Here is a 13,587-nt window from a genome sequence, read left to right as displayed (position 1 = left end):
CGCTTCCGCCGGCCTCGCTTCCGGCAGTCAGCCCTCCGGGAGCCTTGTGGGATACGTAGTGTCCAGCCCCTTTTCCGGTGCCCGGGACCGCCCGTTTAGATGGCCACACCCTCGAGCGCTGTGCCTGTTGGGAACTTGGGCACTGCGCCTGCTGGAGGTTTTCGGATCCCGGCTTTGTGCTGGGTACGTTTGTGGATGTTAGCGATACTGTGTTTCTTTGTTGTATTTTTTAGAGATAGGTTCTCGCCCAGCTACAGCTCACTGTAACCTCGAACTTCTGGTTACCAAGAATTCAAGCGATCCACCCGCCTTGGTCCCCCAAAGTGCTGGGATCACAGGCATGAGCTGCCACCCCTGGTCCTTTTTGTACTGCAGGGTTCCCGAAAACTGAGAGATTTCAGTGTGGTTCGACAGTGAGGACTTTGGGATTCTACAGACATGGGTTCAAATCCTAGCTTCTTCAGTTGCTAGCTCATTGACCTCGAATATGTGAGAAACTTGACTCTTGGTTTCCCCTTTTGCACAATGGAGGAGCATGTTTCCTCGCTTGAGGATTATGTATGAAGTGCCTGGAGATCACTGATTCACCAGATATTTATTGTCTACCACATGCTAAGCATGATGATAGGCGATGGAGATAGTAAGAGTGAACTACACACATAGTTCCTAACCTTCTTGACATAACAGTTCTAATGTGAGAAGGGAATAGAAAGTACACAAGTAAATTATGAATTGTGGTTAGCACTCAGGGAAACCAAGGGCTGGGATAGAGAATAATGGAGAAACCTACTTTAAGATAAAATGGCAGAGAAGAAATCTTTGAAGTGATATTTAACCTAAGTCTAGAGGAAAAAAAAAAAGAGCTAGCCATGCCAAAATGGAGGGCAGGAAGGTGGAGAGCCTTCCAAAGATGTGAGAATAGTATGTGCAAAGGCCCTGAGGTAGGAAAGATGTTGGTCTTTGAAAAACTGAAATAATCCACTGTGGCTGGAAGGCAATGGTTGGAGGAGAGAAGAGCATGAGATGAAATGAGAGAGGTGGGCAGGGGTGAGATCATTTAGCATCTTATATCCTACATTAATAATTTTGGCTTTTTTGTTTATGAGAAATTGAATTTTAGGTAGTAGAGTGACAAAATCTGATTTACATTTTACTTTCTTCAAAGGTATTATCTTCTAGCCCTGAGATTCTTCTGCTCATTCAAGCCTAATCTTAAGGCTTTCCGCTGTGTTTTGTATTTACTTGAATGAAAATTTCATTTCCAAAAGCTCTGCTTGATTTTTTTAATAATTGAATTTCTTTAGGGAATTTTTCATTCACTTCCTGCCTTGCTTTGGTGGTTTCTTTGTGCTGGGTTTCTGTTTTCTCTTGTATTTAATTGAGCTTCCTTACAATTCATATTCAAAATTCTTTATCAGTCATTTCAATATTCTCATTTCGGTTGGTTTCTATTGGTGCCAAGCCATTGCTTTCTTTTGGGGGTGTCCTTTTACTCTGATTTTTTTTTCATGTATCAGGAGATCTTTTGCTGATTCCTTCTCATCTGAAACACCTTTTGCTTCTATTTTTGGATTTTCTTTCTTTTTTTTTTTTTTTTTGAGACAGAGTCTCACTTTGTTGCCCAGGCTAGAGTGAGTGCTGTGGAATCAGCCTAGCTCACAGCAACCTCAAACTCCTGGGCTCAAGCAGTCCTTCTGCCTCAGCCTCCCGAGTAGCTGGGACTACAGGCATGCGCTACCATGCCTGGCTAATATTTTGTATATATATTAGTTGGCCAATTAATTTCTTTCTATTTATAGTAGAGACAGGGTCTCGCTGTTGCTCAGGCTGGTTTCGAACTCCTGACCTAGGGCAATCCACCTGCCTCGGCCTCCCAGAGTGCTAGGATTACAGGCGTGAGCCACTGCGCCCGGCCTGGACTTTCTTTTGATTCTGTATTTTATTTTCTAACAGTGAGGCTTACTGTTGTGTAGAGAGTGCTTTGAAGGGGGTAAGACTGTGAGCGAGGAGATCATTAAGTGCGTAAGAGATTGCCTGGCCTAGTGATTGTCCCAGGCTAGTGACGGTGGAAATGTAGCTGAGAGAATGGATTCAAGATGCACCATGTTTGGGAGGTGGAGTGAATGGGTCTTGCTGATACATTGGATGTGAAAGACAGAGGTAATCATGACTGATTCCTGGTTTCTTTTTTTTTTTTTTTTTCTTGAGACAGAGTCTCACTCTGTTGCCTGGGCTAGAGTGCCATGGCATCAGCCTAGCTCACAGCAACCTCAAACTCCTGGGCTCAGGTGATCCTCCTGCCTCAGCCTCCCAAGTAGCTGGGACTACAGGCATGTGCCACCATGCCTGGCTAATTTTTTCTATATATTTTTAGTTGGCCAATTAATTTCTTTCTATTTTTAGTAGAGACCGGGTCTCACTCTTGCTCAGGCTGGTCTTGAACTGCTGACCTCAAATGATCCGCCTGCCTCAGCCTCTCAGACTGCTAGGATTACAGGCGTGAGCCACCGCGTCTGGTCTGTGCTCAACTTTTGTTTGCTGGAGATTTTCCATTTAACAGCAACAATGAAGAAGAAAAAGAAATGAAGAGAGGTTGAGGATTTGAGAAACTAAACACTGAGAAACCTTGAGGAGGCAGAAGGTGATTGCGGGCAGCTGTGGGAGACCGTGAGTACAGCCAGTGGAAGAGAGCCAGGCACCTGATGTGGGGGCCATCTGAGGGAGAGCTGAGTGGGGTAGCGAGATAGCTCACTGCAGCCTCAAGCTCCTGGGCTCAAGGGATCCTCCTGCCTCACCACCTCAGCCTCTGAGAGTGCTGAGATTACAGGTGTGTGCGACCACACCCTGCTGGGAGAGCTTTTTAGTTGTGCTTACTATTGCCTCTACCAGCCCTATCTCACCCCCTAAGGCCCTGGATGGTCATTACCTGCCCCATTGCCACTGTGAGGCAGAAGAGCAGCAGCACCATTCCAGTGCTCCAGCCTGGCTGGGTAAGGGCAGACCAGTGGATGGACTGGAAACATCGTTGCTCACTTCCTCCTTCTCTGTTATGTCCTAGGGTCTGGGCTTTAGTCTTCCCTTGCCAAAATCACTGATAGCCCCAAAGTGATATGAACTCAAAGGGGAATACATTTTCTTTCTTTTTTTTTTTTTTTTTTTTTTGAGTCAGAGTCTCACTCTGTTGCTTGGGCTAGAGTGCTGTGGCGTCTACCTAGCTCACAGCAACCTCAAACTCCTGGGTTCAAGGGATCCTTCAGCCTCAGCCTCCCAAGTAGCTGGGACTACAGGCATGCACCACCATGCCTGGCTAATTTTTTCTGTATATATATATATTTTAGTTGACTAATTAATTTCTTTCTATTTTTAGTAGAGATGGGATCTCTCTCTTTCTCAGACTAGTTTCAAACTCCTGTTTCAAACTCCTGACCTTGAGTGATCTGCCCACCTTGGCCTTCTAGAGTGCTAGGATTACAGGTGTGAGCCACCATGCCCGGCTGGGAATACATTTTCTTTTTTTTCTTTTTTTTTTTTTTCTTTTTTTTTTTATCCCTATTTTACAGCTGAGAGAAATACATTTTCAATAACAGAAAAGCAACAAACTGAGAAACTAATATTAGATGAAGCAGAATTAATAGATCTGCTGGAGTTTCTTATTATTATTTTTTTTTTTTGAGACAGAATCTCGCTTTGTTGTCCAGGCCAGAGTGAGTGCTGTGGCGTCAGCCTAGCTCACAGCAACCTCAAACTCCTGGGCTCAAGTAATCCTTCTGCCTCAGCCTCCCAAGTAGCTGGGACTATAGGCATGCACCACCATACCCGGCTAATTTTTTCTGTATATATTAGTTGGTCAATTAATTTCTTTCTATTTATAGTAGAGACAGGGTCTCACTCTTGCTCAGCCTGGTTTCAAACACCTGACCTCGAGCAATCCGCCCGCCTCAGCCTCCCAGAGTGCTAGGATTACAGGTGTGAGCCATGGCAGAGGCCTGCTGGAGTTTGAAATAAGCATAATAAATGCCATCAAAAGATAAGGAAGGCTATTGTTGACATAACACGGAAACAAACAAGGGGAATCAATTGGAAATACTGGGTTTGAAAAATTTAAGAGTCGAAATCCATACATGGATTGAATAGCAGAACGGTTACAGCCAAAATGAAATGGTGAGCAAGGGGATCCAGGTGAGGATTCATTCAAAAGGCATCAGGAAGGGACAAAGAAAACAAGGAAGATTGAAAACAAATGAGCCAATTGGCTTGTGACACACACTGTTGGCTAATCCAGCAGCCATATTCCCAACCCCCTTCTTCCTTATTCATCTCCACTTTAGAGACGGAGAAAGCTTTACATTCTGTACTTGTTCTCCCAGCCCACATGCAGTGAGAGCTGGCCATGGGACACAGTTCTGGCCAACGAGATGTAAGCAGGAATTTCTGAGGGGCCTGTGAGCAAGATAAGATGTTTTCTAATCAGAGGGAATACACAGAGGATGCTTCCCTTGTGTCATCCTTTTTTTTCTTGCCTTGGACATGAATGTTTTTTCTGGAGTTGTGACAGCCACCTTGTGATCATGAGGTAGGTGACAGTCATGACATTAAAAGCCAACATGCTCAGGGCAGCCAAGTAGAAAATCAGGAAGCACCCAAGAGGGTTCTTGTTGATTTAGCAGTTGAACTTGCTAGCAACCCCCTACATCCATATTCTTTTTTTTTTATTTAAATAAAAATTAATGTGGCTTAATTAACCTCTTTTTATTTTTTGAGATAGAGTCTCTTGCCTGTGTTAGAGTGCCATGGTGTCAGCCTACGTCACAGCAACCTCAAACTCCTGGGCTCAAGCAATCCTCCTTCCTCAGCCTCCTAAATAGCTGGGACTACAGGCGTGCGCTGCCATGCCTGGCTAATTTTTTCTATTTTTAGTACAGATGGGGGGGGGTCTCATGTTTTGCTCAGGTTGGTCTTGAACATCTGACCTCAAGCGATCCTCCCTCCTTGGCCTCCCAGAGTGCCAGGATTATAGGCATGAGCCACCACACCCAGTCCCTTTCTTGAAATTTCTTTTCTGCCCTTGGTTTTTCTGCACTGGTTTCTTTCCTGTCTTCCTGTTCTCCTTCAAATGCTCCTCCTGCTGCATCTCTTCTTTAAGTTGCTGCTGTCTAAGACCTAGCCTAGGCTTTTGTCTCTCTGCACTTTATGCACTTTCCTTGGGTAATCCAGGCCGTCCCCTGGTCCAGGCCACCATTGATTTCTCTCTGGCTTTTCTGCTCAGTTTCCTAACATATCTCCCAAACTTCTTGCTGTCCATACAACCACCATACTTGAGTCAGAATGGCTGTCCAGTGATTCTCAGTTTAGCCTGCTGCGAGATCACCTGGAGGACTCAGATTACTGGGTCCCACTGCATAGTTTCTGATTCATCTGGTCTGGAGTAGGGATTGATAATTTGTATTTCTAAGAAGTGCCCTGGTGTAACAGGTGTATTTGCTGGGGCTACCTTTTAACAAAGTGCCACAAACTAGGTGGCTTAAACAGAAATTTATTATCTCACAGTTCTAGAGCCCTCACCTTAATATATTACATCGACCATGACCCTATATCCAAATAACGTCACTTTCTGAGGTACTGGGGATTAGGACTTCAAGCTATGAATTTTTTGGGGGAGGATGACATAATTCACCCATGACTCCAGGTGATGGTGATGGTGGTTCAAAACAGTAATCTGATCATATTATTCTCCTTTAAAGCTTTTCTATGGCTCCCCATTTTTCTCAAGGTAAATCCAAGTTCTTAGCTTGGCATAGAAGTTCCATCAAGATGTGGTCCCTGGCCGGGCGCTGTGGCTCACGCCTGTAATCCTAGCTCTTGGGAGGCCGAGGTGGGCGGATTGCTCAAGGTCAGGAGTTCAAAACCAGCCTGAGCAAGAGCGAGACCCCATCTCTACTATAAATAGAAAGCAATTAATTGGCCAACTGATATATATATAAAAAATTAGCCGAGCATGGTGGCGCATGCCTGTAGTCCCAGCTACTCGGGAGGCTGAGGCAGAAGGATCACTCAAGCCCAGGAGTTTGAGGTTGCTGTGAGCTAGGCTGACGCCACGGCACTCACTCTAGCCTGGACAACAAAGTGAGACTCTGTCTCAAAAAAAAAAAAAAAAAAAAAAAAAGATGTGGTCCCTGCTATTTAGCCACCTGCCCTCTCACCACACGGGCTCACACTGCTCACCTCTGCCTATAATGCCACCACCACCCTACTTCTTTGGATCCTTTAATGCTTGGCCTCTGTGTCATTGAACATCCTGTTCAGTGCTCATCACAGACGCCTGTCTCCTAGGGCCTAGCACAGGGTTTGACACAGCTAGTACTCGATAAATTTTTGTTGAATGTCTGTATGAAGACAATTATTTTCAAGCCTTTTTTAGTTTTTAATTCAAGAGAATTTTACTTGGAGTGTTAATTATAAAACAAAGGCAGACTTTCTAGTTGGACCAGGCGTCTTTATTTCTGTAAACCTGTTTTCTGTTCTGCCCCCTGGTGGCAGTCACGGAAAACTAATGCACTAGTTAAGGTATTTCGGAGGGCGGTGACTCGTCCTCATTTACATACCCACAATGCATTGCACGCAGGACATTCTCTACTTTAAGAGGAGTAGATTCTTCCTTTTACTTTATTCCTTTTTTATTTTCCATAAAAATTAAACTGCTCTCACGGAATTCTCTGAGATAAAAACAGAAGTCAGTAGCTCTATTGGGTAAATAGTTAACATTTCTATACTAGTAGTTACAGTTACCCGAGGACTGTGTGCGACTAGACTAACGCATACTCTGGTTTCTCTTCAGATCGTATAAATCTTTCGCCTTTTACTAAAGATTTCCGTGGAGAGGAACAATTCTGAGTCTTAACCCAATTTTTTGAGGCCTTGCGCTTGCAGGGCTACTTAAAAGTGTACAAAAGTAAGAGATATGCGTGCAGTTTGTTTTTATTTTATGCTCTAGAAGTCTGGGGTTGCGTTTTGTGATTTGGGTTATTTTGTTTTTTACAGACGTTTGCATTTGGCATTTTCGTTTTTGTGGCCGTGTTAGGTTTCTTTTTTTTATAGTGCATGTATTTTTTGGTGTTGGGTAAAGTAGTGAGTTTTGGGGTGTTTTTTTTCTGCATGGTTTTTTTTTTTTTTTTTTTTTTTGAGACAGAGTCTCACTTTGTTGCCCAGGCTAGAGTGAGTGCCGTGGCGTCAGCCTGGCTCACAGCAACCTCAATCTCCGGGGCTCAGCGATCCTACTGCCTCAGCCTCCCGAGTAGCTGGGACTACAGGCATGCGCCACCATGCCCGGCTAATTTTTTGTATATATATTTTTAGTTGGTCAATTAATTTATTTCTATTTTTGGTAGAGACGGGGTCTCGCTCAGGCTGGTTTCGAACTCCTGACCTTGAGCAATCCGCCCGCCTCGGCCTCCCAAAGTGCTAGGATTACAGGCGTGAGCCACCGCGCCCGGCCTTTCTGCATGGTTTTTTTTGCAGTTCTCCCATAGCGACGTCTCTGCTGTGTGCTCCCCGTACCTCTCAAGTAAAGGGTTGTAGGTGTTCTTCTCGCGTTTGGCCTCAGCACGAAGGGTAGTGCAGTACTGAGGATTTGTGCACGGTAAAGCAGAGTGGAAGGGTCTCCCTCCTGCTGCAAGGGCCAACTCCTCTGAGCGGATGCTGCAGGTCGCTCTGCCCGCTGGCCCTCCCTGCCCGCAGGATTCCCTCTGGACCGGCGGTCCCCAACACTTGGTACCAGGTGCCCGTGTCAAGGAAGACTGTTTTTCACGGGCCGGGCCTCGGGCGCTGATGCTCGCCCGCCGCTCTCCTGCAATGTGGCCCCCAGTTCCCAAATTTCATGTCAGACAGTTTTCCCACGGACGGCGGCCGTGGGGTGGGGGGAGCGAACGAGGAGGATGGGGACGACGGAAATGGGGGACCAGGAAGGCGGGAAAGGGGGGCGGCGGAGCTCTGCGGCCCGGTCCCTAGCAGGCCGCGGAGTGGTACCGGTTTGCGGCCCGGGGTTGGGACCACAGCTCTAGACAACTTCCGTGTCTAAGGTGCGGTCGGGATTGCACAGCTCCCTCTCGCGGGGTGGTGGGAAGTCCTAGTCGGAGTTGCCGCGCTGACCCCCAATGGAGGGAGAAGGGACGAGTGTCCGCATTCGGGAGGCCCGGGGAGGAAGGAACAGCTCGCGGGGGCGCTCAGTACCTGGCACCCAGCGACGCCTTACCGCTCTCAGTTCCCAGAAGTGCAAGTCTCTTCACAGAGATAGATGGTGGCATACACTTCATCCCCAAGGCTTTCACTTCGCTATGGACAAAATGTTCGCACGTTGGACACTACCGAGCATTGACTTGAACGCATCCTGTGCCTCGCACGCGGCCTGCTACATAGCCTAACAAATGGTTTCCTGCCTGTGGAATATCCTGTTTGTGTTTAGGCCTAGAATAAAGCGCTTTTTTAAAGTTCAAGCTGGGGCATGTTTGTTTCCAAACTTTTTTTTTTTTTTTTTTTTTTTGAGACAGAGTCTCACTTTGTTGCCCAGGCTAGAGTGAGTGCAGTGGCGTCAGCCTGGCTCACAGCAACCTCAAACTCCTGGGCTCAAGCAATCCTCCTGCCTCAGCCTCCCGAGTAGCTGGGACTACAGGCATGCACCACCATGCCCAGCTAATTTTTTCTTTCTTTTTTTTTTTTTTTTTTTTGAGACAGAGTCTCACTTTGTTGTCCAGGCTAGAGTGAGTGCCGTGGCGTCAGCCTAGCTCACAGCAACCTCAAACTCCTGGGCTTGAGTGATCCTTCTGCCTCAGCCTCCCGAGTAGCTGGGACTACAGGCATGCGCCACAGCGCCCGGCCTAATTTTTTCTATATATATTAGTTGGCCAATTAATTTCTTTCTATTTATAGTAGAGACGGAGTCTTGCTCTTGCTCAGGCTGGTTTTGAACTCCTGACCTTGAGCAATCCGCCTGCCTCGGCCTCCCAGAGTGCTAGGATTACAGGCGTGAGCCACCGCGCCCGGCCTGTTCCCAAACGTTTACAACTGTGTGAATCAACATCTCTTTCTGTTCAACTGAAGGAAAAGAAATAAGTCACGGATGAGATAAAACACAAAAAATATCAGGTTTATCTGTGATTTCAAATTTTTGTGTGAATGAATATAGTGTTATAAATTTGAGCTTTAAAAATAAACTATATACAGTACATGTATATATACAGTACATGACAACCAAATACAATACACGCACCTTAATTAGATCCTAAAGCCAAATAACAACAAAAAATAAATAAATAAAAAGAAAGAAGAAAACGAGAGAGAAGAAAACAGAAGATACAGAAGGTACATTTTGGGGACAATTTGGGAAATTTTAGTATGTACTCTATTTTAGATAACATTATTGAATTACTAATTGTATTAGTTTTCTTGTTGCTGCTATAACAAATTACCACAAATGTAGTGGCTCAAAACAACACGAATTTATTCTCCTACAGTTCTGGTGATCAAAAGTCTAAAGTCAGGCGGGGCACGGTGGCTCACGCCTGTAATCCTAGCACTCTGGATGGCCGAGGCGGGAGGATCACTGAAGATCAGGAGTTCGAAACCAGCCTGAGCAAGAGTGAGACCCCAGCTCTCCTACAAATAGAAAGAAATTAATTGGCCAACTAAAAATATATATAGAAAAAATTAGCCGGGCATGGTGGCGCATGCCTGTAGTCCCAGCTACTTGGGAGGCTGAGGCAGCAGGATTGCTTGAGCCCAGGAGTTGAGGTTGCTGTGAGCTAGGCTGACACCATGGCACTCTAGCCCGGGCAGCACAGTGAGACTGTGTCTGAAAAAAAAAAAAAAATTCTAAAATCAAATTGTTGGCAGGGCTGCATTCCTTCTGGAGGAAGAAGAACCTGTTTCTTGCCTTTTCAGCTTCTAAAAACTACCTGCATTTCTTGGCTGATGGCCTCTTCCTGGCATCACTCCAACCCTCTGTCTTCTGTTATGTCATCTCCTACCACTACCTCTGGGTCCTCCTTGCCTCTTCTAAGAAAGCTGTGATTACCTTGTGCCCACTCAGAATCCAGGATAATCTTCCCATGTCAAGATCCTTAATGACAACTGTAACATTCCTTTTATCACGTAAGGCACTATCTTCACAGGTTGCAGGGATTAGGATGTGGACATGTTTGGAGGTTATTACCCAGACTACCACAATAATAATGCTGTAATTATGTAGGGGAATGTTTTATTCTTTGTAGAAATATAATGTATTTTTCCATGGAGACCTTACCCATAAAAAAAAAAAAAAGAAATATAATGTATTTGGTTGGATTATGATACCTAAAACTTTCAAATAGCTGAGCAAACAGAGAGAAAACAAATGTCTCAAAATGTATAGGTAGATAGGCATTTATTATACTGTTATTTCAGCTTTTTTGTAGCTGAATTTTCCAAAATAAAAATGGAGGAAATAAATATATATTAAGAAATTCCATGTACTATATAGTAGTCCCCATTTATCTTCAACAGATATGTTCCTATACACCCAGTGGATGCCTGAAACCTCGGATAGTACTGAATCCTATATATATTATGTTTTTTCCCCATACATACATACTGATGATAAAGTTTATAAATTAGGCATGGTAAGAAATTAACAATATCTAATATCACACCTGTAATCCTAGCACTCTGGGAGGCCAAAGCGGGTGGATTGCTCAAGCTCAGGAGTTCGAAACCAGCCTGAGCAAGAGTGAGACCCCATCTCTACTAAAAATAGAAAGAAATTAATTGACCAACTAAAAATATATAGAAAAAATTAGCCGGGCATAGTGGCGCATGCCTGTAGTCCCAGCTACTTGGGAGGCTGCGGCAGCAGGATTGCTTGAGCCCGGGAGTTTGAGGTTGCTGTGAGCTAGGCTGATGCCACAGCACTCACTCTAGCTACAGAGTGAGACTCTGTCTCAAAAAATAAACAACAAAATAAAACAACAACTAATAATAAAATACAACAATTATAACAATATACTATAATAAAAGTTTTCTGAATGTGGTCTCTTTTTCTCAAAATATCGTATTGTACTCTACCATAGGTAACTGAAACTGCTGAAAGCGGCAAAAGTGTGGATAAGTGGGACTACTGTATGTTTTATTTATTTATTTTTCTTTTCAATTTTTTTTCTGTTTTAAATTCTTTTTTCTTCTTTATTTTTTTTTCAGACTTTGATTTTAGGGTAAATATATGTTTTAGATACTTGTGTCATACTTAAGATTTAGTCTTTTTTTTTTTTTTTTTTTTTTTGAGACAGTGTCTCCCTATGTTGCCCAGGCTGGTCTCAAACTCCTGGACTTAAGCAATCCTCCTGCTTCAGCCTCTCAAAGTGCTGGGATTAAAGGCATGAACCACCACACCTGGCCAAGATTTAGTTTCTAAAAATTCTGTTGTTTTTATTAAACTATGAGCACTTTAGACCAGTGGTTTCCAAATTTTTGGATTTTCCAATTACTAAAATTTCCAAAAATATTCTGGAATACTATTTTTTTTACCATTATTATATGAAAGAAAGGACATTTATCCACCAGATCAGGCTTTGGAGGGAAAAAAGGACATTTCAAGACTAAAAACAGTAAGAATGAGCTCAGCATAAAGAACACCTCTCTATAATAGAAAATCCATTTATTATTTTTATTTTTTTAAATCCAGGTTTGAGGACCGTAGGAAATCCATTTATCATTATGGAAAACGCAACTATATTTTGTTAGCTTTTCTCTCATTGCTAGGTCCAAATAGAGGAAAGTTGAAGCTCAAAATCAGTTTGAGGAAAGCTGAGCTGCTGCCTTAAGCCAACAATATCAGGGCTGGTGGTGCCCTCTTGTGGCTGCCTGGAGAATTACTGCCACTTATTTCCTCTGACTCGGAGGGTATAATTCCCTCACAATGCCTCCGTCATTGACTCATCCTTGTCAGGCACTGTCCTAAGGGTTTGGGAATGTATCAGCAAATAAAAGAAATATCCTGGGGAGGGAAGGGCAAAAAAAGAAAAAAAAAGAAAAAGAAATATCCCTGCCCTAGTGGAGCTTACAATCAGGTGGAGAGACAGACAATAAATAAACGTAATATATAAGGTAATGCTGTGGAAAAAATAGCAAAGTTGGGGGGGCAGGATGAGTATAGAGAGAGGTAGTGTGTATTGCAATTTAAAAGAGTGGCCCTTGGCTGGATATGGTGGCTCACGCCTGTAATCCCAGCACTTTGGGAGGCGGAGGTAGGAGGATCACTTGAGGCCAGGAGTTTGAGATCAGCCTGGGCAACATAGGGAGACTCTGTCTCTACAAAAAATAATAAAATATGGCTGGGCGCGGTGGCTCACACCTGTAATCCTAGCACTCTGGGAGGCCGAGGCGGGCGGATTGCTCGAGGTCAGGAGTTCAAAACCAGCCTGAGCAAGAGCGAGACCCCATCTCTACTATAAATACAAAGAAATTAATTGGCCAACTAATATATATAGAAAAAACTAGACAGGCATGGTGGCACATGCCTGTAGTCCCAGCTAATTGGGAGGCTGAGGCAGGAGGATTGCTTGAGCTCAGGAGTGTGAGGTTGCTGTGAGCGAGGTTGATGCCACGGCACTCACTCTAGCCTGAGCAACAAAGCGAGACTCTGTCTCAAAATAAATAAATAAATAAATAAATAAATAAATAAAATATTAGCAGGTGGCACCTGCCTGTAGTCCTAGCTACTTGGCAGGCTGAGGCAGAGGATCTCATGCTGGAGAGGTCATCAAGGTTGCAGTGAGTGAGCTGTTAGCGCCACATCACTCCACTGCACTGTTAGCTCTCATTGAAAGAGTGAAGTTTGCATAGAGAGTTGAAGGGACATGAGAGAGTTAGCCATGTCCATAGATATGTGGAGTGAAGCTCCAGGCTGAGTGAACAGCCAGTACAAAAGCTCTAAGGCAACAGCTTGTTTGTCAATTTCAAGGGCCAGCAAGGGAGGCCAATGTGAAGGAGAGAGAGAAGCAGAGGAGCTTGGAGGGGTAATGGGAGACTAGACCACCTAGGGCTGTGTAGGCCATAGTAAGGGCTTCAGCTTTACTCAGTGAAATGGGGAGCCCTGCAAGGTTTTGTGAAGAGTGACAGAATCTGAAGTTTAAAAGGACCACACTGGGGGGAAGGAGGGGATGGGTATATACATACATAATGAGTGTGATGCACACTGTCTGGGGGATGGACACGCTTGAAGTTCTGCCTCAGGGGGGAGTGGGGGAAGGGCAACATATGTAACCTAAACATTTGTGCCCCCATAATATGCAGGGGAATAAAAAGGACCACACTGGCTGCTGTATTGGAAAGAAAGGGGGAGGAAAGAGTAACATGGGGGAGAGATGACGGTGGCTCAGCCCAGGGTTCTAGCAATGCAGGTAGTGAGAGAAGGCTGGATTCTGGATGTATTTGGAAGGCAGAGTCAGCAGACAGAATAGCCAATGATGTTAAAGGGAGACATCAAGGAGCACTCCACTAGTTTTTTTTTTGTTCTTGAGACAGAGTCTCACTCTGTTGCCCGGGCTAAAGTGCTATGACATC

At 44.5% G+C, this 13,587-nt stretch overlaps 1 non-coding gene across 1 annotated transcript; it reads left to right on the top strand.

The window, feature by feature from the left end:
• Positions 1–6,815: 6,815 nt before the first annotated feature.
• Positions 6,816–6,931, top strand: LOC142869678 (U5 spliceosomal RNA). The gene has a single exon (XR_012918252.1). It is a non-coding gene; the product is annotated as a U5 spliceosomal RNA (small nuclear RNA).
• The last annotated feature ends 6,656 nt before the right edge of the window (positions 6,932–13,587 follow it).

The sequence above is a fragment of the Microcebus murinus genome, chromosome 2, assembly GCF_040939455.1.
Source record: "Microcebus murinus isolate Inina chromosome 2, M.murinus_Inina_mat1.0, whole genome shotgun sequence".
NCBI classification, from domain to species: domain Eukaryota; kingdom Metazoa; phylum Chordata; class Mammalia; order Primates; family Cheirogaleidae; genus Microcebus; species Microcebus murinus.
Note: the sequence above shows the minus strand (reverse complement) of the source record. Positions and strands in the feature narration are given on the sequence as shown.